Source organism: Aulonocara stuartgranti (assembly GCF_965226115.1).
Source record: "Aulonocara stuartgranti genome assembly, chromosome: 5".
Lineage (NCBI taxonomy): Eukaryota > Metazoa > Chordata > Actinopteri > Cichliformes > Cichlidae > Aulonocara > Aulonocara stuartgranti.
Window position 1 is genome coordinate 17768774 of NC_138943.1, and position 13245 is coordinate 17782018.

Sequence of the window (13245 nt, forward strand, 5' to 3'; positions counted from 1 at the left end):
AGCTACTTTAAACTACACCCTCGCAGAGAAATTTAGCCACATTTAAAAAAGGTGCAAAAATATCCAAAATGTAATAGACTACAGAGGCAAACCAGGAGAATGACAGAATAGATTTTTTTTCTAAGCAAAGAATTGGACCAGTGAACTCACCAAAGGTTAAGATGACTGTGAGCGCAGAATATTTTTACCACATTTTCATTTCTTTTGTAATTTTCCAGTGGGGTCATGCTTTAAAACTACTTTCACAAGCCGATGAGTGATCTGTTTCAAGTTTTAAAGAGAAATTAGGAGTACTTCCTAAAGTCTGACCTGCACATGCTCTGCTGTCGTGCTAACCAGAAGGTTATCTGGTTATCTATCAGCACAATTCAGCATAATGTCAACACTGCTCTGGCTTTATGGTAAAATATGCAACTGTACAGCAAAACTAAGGAGGTTTATGTAAAAAACAAGTAACAACATGGAAGGAGCAGAAATGCTTTAACCAATAAATGGCATCATAGCACTATTACTACACACTTGTACACACTGGGGGCAGATTGCATGCCATAAAAGCACTGCAGCAATTTCCTAATGTTGTAAACCCGCTCAACATTTGGCAATAAAACCCTTTCTGATTCTGATTCATAAAAGAGAGCGACCCCAAATATATACTGGCAGATTTAAATCAGATATGTACTGCACTTTTTAATGTTATTTATTTCCAATTTTACTTTTATGGTAGAAATGACTATATGTGAATATTTAGCTCATATCCACTGCTACACTAGTGGGTATCTACTTTCTGTTGCTGTGTTATTGTCAAATTATCTTACGTGCTAATACTCACTGGATTAAAGTAACACTTGACTCAATGCACAGTGGGGTCCATAGTCTAACAGTCTGTTAGATTTCTTTATTTTTGCTAGTTTATGATGGGAAGATAAAGGCCGATCCGGCGTCTTTCTAAACATCAGCAATGAAAACTGGATATATTTCCTGTGCTTGTGACAGGACTGTGCTGAAATTCTGACCTTGATTTAAACCGAAGAGACTGAAAAAACACAGAGGACAGCAGGCAATTTATAAATAATCAATAGAGGAAAAAGTTCAGTGACCTTCCAAACAACCTTTCACAATCACCACCAAATCTCAAAATAAACCTCCCTCCGCTCATCAACCTTTACTGCCTAATTTGGAAAAAAATAAGTGTAACAAAAGAATACAACAAATGATGCAACAGGACAAAGCCAAAATAGCAATACTCAGGTGGCACAGTAGCACCAGCTATAAAAATGGCTTGAAATGGCTCCAAATTACTTGGCACAACATCCCTGTGGAACAAACATCCTCCTCATCCTCCTCAACTGCATATTGTTTCCTCTCTACTTGTTTGGAATGTGGTGGCGAAAATCAATAGGGGGTCCACTTAAAATTCACATCAACTGTGACATTGTTTCACAGCGAGTGAGAGAAGGCATCTGCGTGTCCACATGCTGTAACTTCCACTGCCCTGGAAGCTGGTGACTATTAATAAACAGAGAAACCTGGATATTTTTCCATATGCTGGCCGGCTGCCAGCTGATCTCAAGCTAAAATAGCACCGGAGCAACTTGCGCTCTCGTTGGCATGAAGTCATCAGGACACAGAAAATTAGCAGGAGAGTGAGTTCTGACAAAAGGCAAGAGAGATAAAGTAGGAAGGGTGAAAGAGAGCGAGTTCCCAGACCACCAAAAGAAATCAAGCTGGACCCCTGAGACTTTGAAAAAACTCTTATCTTAGGAAATTCATGCTCTGTGCCCTATAGCTCCTCTTCTTGGAAACGCTACAGTGCAAAAGCAACCAAATTAACCTGATTTTATCAGACTGGTTTGTGGGAAAGCAACCTGTCAGAGTTTATAAAAAGTGAGGGATGACTAGTGAGGGACACGCAGTATGTTTCAAAAGGTGTGTACATGTGAGCATGTGTGACAGTTGTTTCCTGCCAGTTCTCAAATTTCCACAAGTCAGAACTTGATTTCCATGTAAGAGTACAGTGTGTAGGAGTACTTTCTATTGGCTATTGCCTAACTCGCGACCTAATAACAAAGGCCCAACGGCAATCTGGCAGGCAGGTCTGGCAGGCTGCTGTACCTGAACAAGCCAGACAGTGTGTGTGGGAGCAAACACACAGTGAGACACATCAGCATTTTCTGCGAAATGAGCTCATACAAACAGGGACAAGAAGTGTCCACTTACTTTAGAGGAGAGAGAAGCTATTATTACATGAAACAGCAAGACCAAAATGTTAACTTTAAGAGTTGAGTGTCGTGTTGTTTTTTCGCAGCCTGGATGCAGCAACTTTGGAAAAAAGAGGGAAAAACAGGGGGTCAGACTGAGAGATGTGAAATCTTTCCTTCAGGGACCGAGTTGCAAAACAAATGTGATGCTTTTTAATGTTCATATTTCTTCACAGTGCCAATAATTTGGTCCAAAACAGAATGAAGAAAATGCAAGAGATCAGATTACTTCACAGAAAGCATTTAAAGCCCTGTCTATAGCTTTGAGCGCTGTTTTGACAATCAAGGGAACAAGCCTCTTACTTACCTTTTAAAGCACTACTAGCAAAGCGTAACAAAAACACTTAAAGATGCAAAATGTGCAGAAGAAGAAAAAACCCCTACAGTCAGAAAAGATCCAGCATCATAATTCTTCTTTTTGAGTGTTTAACAGCACTCCAGCAAGAGTGCTATTCAACATAAGTCAGGCAAGAGTAAAGAGCGGTTAAGAACATGAGAGACGTTAACACAGAAATCAGCCTCATATATTTAGTAAAGGGAGAACCTGCCCTGCTACATTCAAGGGAGTAACACTCTTGTCTTTGCTGTTTGAATAAAAACTATTCAACTTGTCTGAAGGCGAGGGCTGAACCACGCATATCAAACCAGGCAATCTCTCATTCAACACATGTGGCTGGAAATATATTCTGTTTCCACATGAAAGCTGAAAAAAAATTCTTGCAAAAAAAAAAAAGCAACAAGTTTTTTTTTCATATATCACAGCTAAGTGAAGAAAAATAGATAAATATAGACGTGCACTACAAAGAAGAGCTGCATAGTTACTAAACAAACCTTAGTCTAACAGTCTAACAGTTTTCTAGCCGTTGCTTTTATGAGATCCTGACGATAAAGTGACATGTTGCAGAGTATTTCCCCTGTAGAAGAGAGCGTTCTTTTCCTCTTTTCTTTCTTTCTTTCTTTCTTGCACAGTAAGCTGTTTATTTTACCAGCTTTTCTGTGCACATGAATGCGTTGAAGTGCGACAGAGAGAGAAAGAAAGAGAGTTAGTGCAGAGAGTTCTGTGACTTCCTGACCTCTTCATGTAAAACAGTATGTGGTTCGCTGTCAGTGACTAAAACAAAGATATGCCCGCCTGCACGTCTGCACAGTCCCCACAAATTCTTTGAAAAGATTAGTGCGCTTTAGCTTTGCCTCGATAGTCCTGCATAAGGAAGCTGTGGGACACTGGAAAAAGCATGCATTGTAAAAAATATTGTGGTTTATTTGACTAAGCAATCTAGTTTACAATATGAGATGGTAGGAGATGTACTTAAAAAACCCCAGCAAAGTTTAAAAGGCCGAATGCAGTTCAAATGCAAAAAAAGAAGAAAAAAATACCCAGAAAGAAAAAAATCATCATCATACGCATTAAAAAAAATTCTGGTGGTGTGAAGCCACAGTGGACAGAATTACCTGAAAAGGGCCTCCCCCTCTGCACCTGAACGATCAAACAGGAGAGTGATGGAAAACCATGTGCACCCAAGGTGTCAGGCAGAGGTTTGGACTGCCCTGTCAGTAGAATCGAGAGTCTCCTCTTGTCTGAAAACCCACATACTTGGTTGGTACTGAATTTACTCACCAGAAATCTTCAAAGTTTGACACAGTGGGAGGTTAGAAACCACAAGTTTTGTCTGGTTGGCACAGCTCTGAGTAAAACAGCATCCAGACAACCTTTCTCTGATTTCAATTTGATTTTTGTCTCTCTCTCTTTTTTTTGTTTCAACTTCAAAAGCTAGGAAAATTGAGCACTGATAACACTAAGTCAACCTGAGGTCAGATCAGGAGAGAGGCAAAATTAACATAAGTACGAATAAATCAAAGAAAATGCACCTCCCTCTTTAAAAGAGACAAAAACAAAACAAAACCGAGGCTGTTCTCTAATCCTAAAATGTCCTGCTAATCATAATTTTAATTTGTTCTATTGAAAGGAGTCTCGCATTAGCAGCAGAAATACATCCCCCCACACACATTTTTTAAAAAAAAATCTGAATTGGTGCTCTTACTACACACACAGTGATGCTACCAAATATCGCAATAATCTTGCTTACACACCAAAACATGTCCATAAAGTGATAAACGGTCTGTCAAGGCAAATCAAATAAAACTGGCTGACCTCTAGTATCGCACTGATCAGTGCTGCTGTCTGCTCGCACATAACTGACTGGATGCCACGATTACATGTACGATTTAACTGCAGCTTCCTGATCATGATTGGTCTTTGTACTTGTTGGTTTATTAAGGCTATCCAAAGCAGCTAATGTTCAGACAAGATAATGAACCGAATGACAGCAACACACACGCGCGCGCACGGGGTACAGCATGGTCCACTCACCCTGCTTCTCCTGTTTTGGTTCAGAGTCTTCAGTGTCCGCTAAATGACCAAGAAGTGACAGTGGCAGTGGCAGTGACAGGAGCAGAGACTACTGTGAGTGAGCGTGTGTGTGTGTGTGTGTGTGTGTGTGTGGTCATGTTTTTCCTCAGGAAGTGATGACCAATAGAAAGGGAACTACACACACATTTTCTCCTTCTGACAGAGTCTGGGCTCAGCAAAAGTTCAGACAGCAAACTATCATGTGGTCTGTGTGTGTGTCTGTGTGTGTGGTTTTATTGTCAGTTTTATATGTGTCATTCATTTTTATATATTTTTATGTGCGCATGTCGCTGCTGTATTAAATAGACAGTGCATATTTGTGTATGTGTGGCCATGTGCTTCAAGTTGTTTTCTTGTATACAGTTTTTCTTCTAGTTTCATGTGTCTAAGTGTGTGTATGTGTGTGTGTGTGTGTATGTGTGTGTGTGTGTGTGTGTGAGGTGGTAGACATCAGATGCAGATGATTTCCTGTTGCTACACACTGACAGGCAAGCTCATCATGCCTCTTTGGTTGCACTTCTCTCCCTCCGCTCAGTCACTCAGTGTCGATGTGACCATGGTGACGCACTCGCTCCTCATGCAATTTCTAACCCAAGAACATTAACATGAAAATAATAGTTCCCTGATTTGATTTCTTACAAGAAAAGCACCGCTGTTTAACCTCATGAGCTGGGATCAGATGCTCACTATCTCTTTTGTTGTTGAGATTTAATCTAAACAGATTTCAACAATGTAGCAAACTCCTCAATACAACAGATGTCCTGTATAGTTCAGTCTCTGTATGCACAAATACATGGCACTGATAGATTATTCCAGCTCTTTACAGCACACTGTTTTTCTTGTGTGACTCCAAGTTGGTTTATAGACAGATTCTGTTTGATTTCAGTTTATCTGTTGTCTGTTTCAATTATATATTAAAGAAAGAACTGAAATTTTCATCTCTCATTATGAGAAATTCGACCAAATTCACGTTCCAAAGCCAAGTAATAGAGAAGTGGTTTCTTCTTTCAGCTTCCATCTGCAATTGTACATCATGTGACTCCACAAGAATGCACAAATCGCAACTTAACCTAGAAAAATTATGTCCAAAAAGGCATTTAGCATATCAAAAAAGAGACAAGTGATTGACATACTAAAAAAAATCCAGAGACAGAGTCTCTGTTTGCATATTAACATCAAACAGTCATTGACAGCCTGTCATTTTGGCCCTAAGGGTCAAGTCTGGAGAGGTAGGAGGAGAGTGGTTTAGTTTGAAACTTTCACAGTGAGTGTGCGCAGAGGAAACAACCGGTCCTTCCAACAATATAGTGAATGACCCAAATATTTTCTAAGAACTAAAGTCTTCAGTTCTTATAAAGATTAAAAAACAAAATAAAGCAAAAATACTTTAAAAAAATGTAGAAATGGTTAGATAAGAGTGAATTTTACAAACACTGGGCAGATTTAAAATGCAGCATTTGTGCTTGTAAATATCATTTTTCATGTAAAATAACTTATTTTTTGAGGCCATTCACGTCTTAATCTAACAACTCATACACTACAAGGTGGCTGCCCACACATTCGCCGATATACCACCGGGATTAACAATTCGAACGAGACAGAGAACTGTAGTTTTGACGGTACAAACCTCAGGTACAACTTGAAACTGTCTCTGAGAAACCTCAGGTGTGTGGGGGGAAATTGTCGAAAATGACTCACTGACCATATCATACAACTGTTTTTCCATTTATCAAGAGACTAGGTTTTGTGTCTTTGTACATCATGGTATACGTGTTTCTGTATATATCATACGTGCTGATACTCATATAAGTTGGTTTAACCAATATTAAACAGAGATTTCTTTGTATATATGAAATCAATCATTAGAAAATGATGCTATTCATTGTGAATTTAATGTGAGACTTGTCTTTGTAGCCAAGGTGTTGAGATGTACTAGCTTAAAATAGTTTATGATTCGGCTTGCATTATAGCAAATGCCAGGGTGCAACGATGGCACTGATTTGACCTAAAAAAAAAACCCAAGAACTGCAGTAGGAAATTATCTTCTTTACCTACACATTAGAACACAATGTGGCAGATTTGTCAGAACAACTGTCCCGCTGGGGCACAATATGCAAATTACCTACTTCATATCTGCATATGCGAAAGTGAAAGTGGCATAATACTTAATTTCTGTGTTCATTCTGAGTGTTTACACTGAAAAATGCATAATTAATGCATAATTGTTCTTACGTTCTTGCTGCCAGCTCTCTAAACATTTTGGAGCTGCATTATGTAACTAGCACAAATGTGGCATTAGCTCAGTGAGGGCGGGGTAGTACATGCTTGAACACTAGCTATAAACTATGAACACATGTGCGAAAACCACACATGAGAATGACTGGTCAATACGTGGATTAGTGTCATAGCTGGTTACGACATGAACCTAAATGACCAGTTTGGTATTTCAGAGGATGTGATTTTTGACTGAGATGATCAAACAAGAGCTAGAACTCGCAGACAGTTAGCTTAAGTTAGCATGAAAACAGGAAATGGAGAAGCATCAAGGATGTCTATGTCTAAAAATAAAAACACCTACCAGTACCGCTAAAGCTTACTAAATGAAATGTGTCACTACTTGGAGAAATGTAAATCATAAGCTGTAACAACAATAAATAGACTGTTTTACCAAAAATGTTAAACTACTCTTTTAATTCTTAGCTGCAGACTGATAAGATTAGGTGAAAAAATTATTTATTCCAGTGAGATAATACAGCGGTCCCTCGTTAATCGCGGGAGTTACTTTCTAAAAATAACCTGCAATAGGCAAAATCCACAAAGTCAGCTTTATTTTTTTTACAATTATTATAGATGTTTTTAGGTTGTAAAACCCCTCACTACACACTTTATACACTTTTCTCAGACAGGCATGAACATTTTTACACCTTTCTCTCTTGTTTAAACACTCTCAAAGTTCAAACCTTCGTAGAAAAATAACTCCAGTATTATAGAATGAAACCAACTTCAGAGACACTGCTAGTGATCGATGATTTATGTAAATTTGACAAGCTGAATGCATTCTGTACTGGACAGGAGACACGGGACAGAGGAGCTTGATTGACAATGGTCTACAGCCGATCGGGATGCAGAACACAATGCGCTCTATCAAAAAAAAAAAAAAAAAAGCATGCAAAATTGCACTAAAAAAAATCCATAAAACGGCGAGGCCGCGAAAGGTGAACTGCGATATTGCAAGGGACCACTGTACTAGTTTACTTCTTTCTCCCCATTTTTAGGCAGTTTGGTTTTTAACGATAATATATCTCACTTGTGCAACAGCAGTCATACAACATCGCCCTGCCAACACCAGATGCATTTGGTTTTGCTCATAGTATCCCTTCCGCTGATCAGTCATCATATCAGCTATCCTTAAAATATTATTCTATTTATTATCCACTCAACAATCATAATGAGTAACCACATTTTGCTTGGCCTGGGTCCCAGTAAAAATATATTTATTTTTATATACCAAATATTTTTGCTCATATGACTCTATAACGTTGAAAAGGTCGCTGTCATTCTGTGCAATGGCTTGGCAGAATCACCCATGCACACACATCTGTACACACAGCGATGTTCAAAATATGTTTTCATTGTGTCAAATGACAGTGCGGCTCCTATAGCACTGGACGCTCTTGATCGTATTAAACATAGTGAGATGTGCAAGGACGCATACACAATATGCTGCGTTTGTTTGTTGCTTATATGTTGCAAGACAAATAAGAAATGGGAAACGATGTACAAAGGGATCAGCAGATGTTTCGAAACCTTAGTCCTGGCTGACTGCTCTTCCTAGACATCGCCTTGGTTGAAAAAAATTGTTGCAAAAGTTGTGCGATGTCTGCAGTGTTTCCTTTCCATGTGCTCAAGATCTTTCTAAAACATCTCCTGGATGCCCTTCTCGGATTTTCTTGCAAGGGTAAGTGTGCATGCAAGAACTGTTTTACATTTGACTTTTGACAGTTAGAGTACAACGAAACAAACAAACAAACAAAATTCTCGCTTGCTGAAAGAGCGAGAACTGTTTGAGTGAGAAGAGGGCAACCTAAACTCAAGAACTCTGTCTCTGAAGACCATATTCTATCTTACTGATCTACTCAACGTATTAAATAAAGCACACTACTGAGTTATATTGCTGGCATTTGGAGGCAGAGAGCTAAACACAGATGCATACGTTCATCATACAACATATAAGACAGAAGAATTTACATGTCAGAAATACATTTTTGCAAGCTCATTTTTTAAGGGGTGGGGGGCAATCTGGTAATACTAGTTTTTTATGAGCAGGAAATGTTTTGGATTTCATAATCAAATAAGCTGTCAATCAGATACTGTTGTATTATAAAAATGAAACAAAGGAACATTCATTTGCCTTCTTTATCACAATACATATCAAGCCACTGGTGGCGACACAGTGGTGCAGTGGTTAGCACCGACATGCCACAGCAAGAAGGTTCTTGGTTCTAATCTCCTGGGTGGCTTAGGCCTTACTGTCTGTAGTCTGCATGTCCTCCCTGTCCCTGCATGGATTTCCCCTCAAGATACAGCTCTTCTCTCTGTGTGAGCCCTCCAGCAGACTAGCAACCTGTCCAGAGTATATGTCTGTGAAGGTTCTCAGTCATCCAGGTCATCATAGTCAAAGGAGCTTGTAAAGAAAAGCGTCTGGACTTCTTTAAGTTGCTTCTTAAAGAAGAAGCTTCAGAACTGAACTGAAGAACTGAAGAAGCTTCTCGGATGAGAGGTGAAAGGTCTTCAAGCAACTTAAAGAAGTCCAGACGCTTTTCTTTACAAGCTCCTTTGACTATCCAGAGTATACCCTCCCACTATTAGCTGCCACAGGCTCTGTGACACCAAGTTGGATGGATGACTGATATTTATGTAAATGGACACAAAATCAACATCTGTCCATGTATGCATCTCCAGGTCAGCTTTCTTGAGATAACAACGTTTCATCTGCTGTGTTTGCTGGTTAGAAGGCTATACATAAGCACATGGGAAAAGCCAAACAAAGAGCGATAGAGCACCTGCCTTGTTTTTTTTTTAGCTGTAATGCTTTTTATGTATGCATCTGCTTCCATACATGCTTCTGTTTTTAGAATCATGAGTTTTCACAATAATTTGAGGACATGAACTCTCACCCAGTTCCTTTAAATAGCTATGAGTTAATGGTTGATGAGTCCCTTGAGCCTCAAGATCTTCCTCAGTGGTTAAGGGGAAGGAGTGGTTGCATGTTGTCATGGTCACAAACACACAGATTTGTACACATCCACTCGTAAATACTACCTGTGTGAGCAATGGTGTCACATGTACAAGACATGTATGTAAGGACATGTGTGCACAGCATAAATGGAGCACGGCCCGGGGCACTCCTTTCCTTTATGAGAAGAGAACAAAGTCAGACTTTATCTATCTTTGTTGCACAGTCCAGACACATGTTTCAGACATCTAGCACTGAAAACATGAAACAGGTTAAAAAAAACAAAAAAAAAACAAAAGGATGGAGCAAGAATAAAAACAATGAGGATAATATGACAAACAAGGACAGTGAGATCACTGCTTCATGCTGTGACACATGTGCCTATATGGTGATCACGTACGTTAATCATCACTCTATATGCTTATGATCCCAGCTGTGAAAGTCATGTGAGAATACGCACAAGCAATGATTTATTGCTAAACTTGTGTGTTGATAAACACAGGGAGTGAGAAGGAGGGTGATATGGTAGGAAAGGGGAGAGGTGCAATGTGGGAAGGGTCATGCCCTGTTCCTCGAAGCGGAGAGGAAAAGACGGGAGTGTGCTCCCGTCAGCTGCACTTAACTGGACAATAACAAAGCGACACATGACGTGAATCTCATTCAAAAGACGCACTGTAAATATGAGTGCCAGGAAAGGTGTATGCAGAAAGAAACATCACAAAATTTCTGTGAGGGGTAAAGGACGTATAAGAAGAAGGTCAGAGTTGGCTCAGGAGGCGTGTGCTCTCTACCACACGCTGGACTGGTGGCGAAGATAAATGTATACTCATGAACGGGAGTGTAAGACTGGATGAAACACTGTCCAGTCCTTGGCATGCTGTTATGTTTTTGGCAGCTTAATGTTTTAATGCTACTTGAAAGCATTTCACCATGAACGCTAAGCAGCCAAACACATGTAAGTGCAAATAACAAGTGGACATTTACATTCAAACATTGAATATCTAAAAATCACTGACATAAAGCTTCAGACTTGAGTCAACTGTAAAAAATAATGGTTGTTTATCATTTTTCTAAAAACAGTTTAAACTATTAGCCAGATCTGGCAGTGATGACTTCACTGGTAACTTGTGCCTGGTGTACCCCTCCTCTGTCCCTGTGAAAGCTGAGATAGACTCCAGTTTGATGAGACCTTACCCAACACTAAAGATATTCACAGAGATTAATGACAAAATTGGTTGATAAGCATGACAAATAAATTCAGATGGAAACTTTTTCACCCCTTCTTGGAGAGGTGAAAAAAAAAATTCCATAAAGACGCAAGCTACTGGCAGTTGTTGTTCCTGTTTTATTTATTTATTTTTAGGTTATTTGGCATTCGGTTATGATTAGCCAATTTTAAATTGAGGAGGTGGATTGCAGAAATCAGCCAGATCATTCAGAGAAGAATCTGAACTGGATATGGCATTAAGCAATGCCATATCCAGTAAACCCAAGAAGCACCCGATGCACATCAAGTATGAGTCAGTTTTCAAGTTCCCAATAGAGACCAGATTTTGACCTGATGAGATGCTTTTTGCTCCCACATCTTTTTAAAAGGGAAATTAGGACAGAGGTTACTAGATATCCCTACAGTCTGTTGAATAATTTCTGTGTTAAAGTGCATTGGCAAGAAAATCCTTCTTGCGTGTGTATGGCAGTATATGTGTGTAACTGTGCGACTGGACGTGTGTGTTTTGTGTCTTTGGGACTGATTGTGCCAGACTCCCATGAGGCCTCAGAAGCTCCAGGTTCAGTTTGTTCCAGTTGTTTTCAAGTCATTAATTTAACTTTTTTTTGTCTGACAGGATGCAGAGGTAAATCTGAGGATGGGTCCTTTCCCTGGGTAGTTCCAGGTCATCAGCTATAAGAAAGCTAAATTAGGAAGGAGAATCCTGATGGGGTATATCTACATGCAAACGATACTCTTGTAACACAGTATAATTTATTACTCTACTAAAGTCAGTATCGATTTGCTGTGTTCATAATTTCTGCAAGTTGTTTTAACATTTTCATAGTAATGTTCTTATCTAACGGTTTACAATGCAGTCGCTGGCTAAGGCTCTAACTGCTGTAAAATGTTCATGTATTTTGCGTGAATTATTAGAATTAATAATGAGAACTTACACAGTGGACCATATTATGAATCTGGATTGACTGGAAACCAAATCCCCCTCCAACCTCAGCCTCATGTTGCATTTTTTTTCTCCGACAATGACTATTTTTGGCTCAAGATGCAGGATTAGTGTCTCAACAATGTTGGCTAAATGCAATGTAAGTCTGAGATATGTACTGACTGTTCTGGCTCAGTAGGTTAGAACATGGTGTTAGTAATGTCAGAGTTTCACGCAGGTCATCTGTTGTCTTGTACTCACCACTAAAACACCTAGAAGGGCTAGTCAACAGATTACCAGGTTAATGTCCACAACTATTTTTGCACCATAATGGGAAGAGCTCCTAATGTTACAGCACCAGTTTTTTTCTTCAATAATACCCTTTTTGTTGGACTGGTAAAGGAGGATTCTGTCATGGTCCTGGGTCTTGGACACAGTTTTTGAGTTTGTTATCATCTTGTTTTTCATTCTTTGGAATTTAAGAGATCTTTTAGTTTTAGTTCTGTATTAGTTAGTCTTGAGTTTTGTATTCTCAAGTTCATCTGAGTTTGTTTTTTTCAAGTTGAAAAACTTGTTTTATTATGTTACTCGTCTTTCATGCCTACTCTGTTCCTGGTCTCATCTCTGTCTCTGTGTTCTGTCTGGTTTCCCTGTCCTTTCATGTTAATTCATCTGTGGACGAGTTCCTGTGTCAAGTCTCAGTCTCAGTTTGTGTTGTTTCCTGTTTTATTTTGATAGTCTCCTTACTGATGTAGAGTTTAGTTTTGCTTACCCTGTCTCATCAGTCAGATTCTTTTCAGCTGTGTTTCCCCGTGTGTCTTCTCTGCTTTAGCTTCTCCCTGTGTATATCTTGTATTCGTCCCCCTTGGTGTGTGCGTTTCCATAACCCTATCAGTCCATCCATTTATCCCCCACTCTGTACAGTAATTCCAGGCAAGGAAATCCAAAAAATCTGAATCAACTTTTTGGGGTGAACATTCAAAGTATCATGCAGCCAACAGATTAGCTAAACAGTGTCATTTGAAACCAATAAACAGATTAAATATGAACATACCATTAATAATGCATTACTCCATCCAAGTATAGACAGTCTAAAAGATGGCTGTAGCTTTTGGGGTCTGAAAAGTGAAGCCAATGCGTACATGCCTTTAACTTGCACTCAACGATGGCCATCGGGGGGAAACTTGTAAT

General features: G+C 39.3%; 2 protein-coding genes across 6 annotated transcripts in view; one reads left to right on the forward strand and one right to left on the reverse strand.

Annotated features, from left to right (window-relative positions):
- Positions 1-13245, forward strand: part of LOC309707429 (metalloproteinase inhibitor 4-like) — a 92257-nt gene that overhangs the window by 44487 nt on the left and 34525 nt on the right. The window lies entirely within an intron of this gene.
- pparg (peroxisome proliferator-activated receptor gamma) overlaps positions 1-13245 on the reverse strand; it is a 42373-nt gene that overhangs the window by 23259 nt on the left and 5869 nt on the right. The window contains exons 1-2 of one of the 5 annotated variants that reach the window (XM_082534737.1): positions 4630-4656; positions 3711-3836 (exon numbers count right to left, since the gene is read on the reverse strand). The exons of 3 other annotated variants lie outside the window; for them this stretch is intronic. The gene's annotated coding sequence lies outside the window, so the exon portion shown is untranslated. Of the gene's footprint in view, positions 1-3710; positions 3837-4629; positions 4706-13245 lie in introns of those variants that run through there. One more of the 5 variants, XM_082534734.1, reaches the window with a different exon arrangement.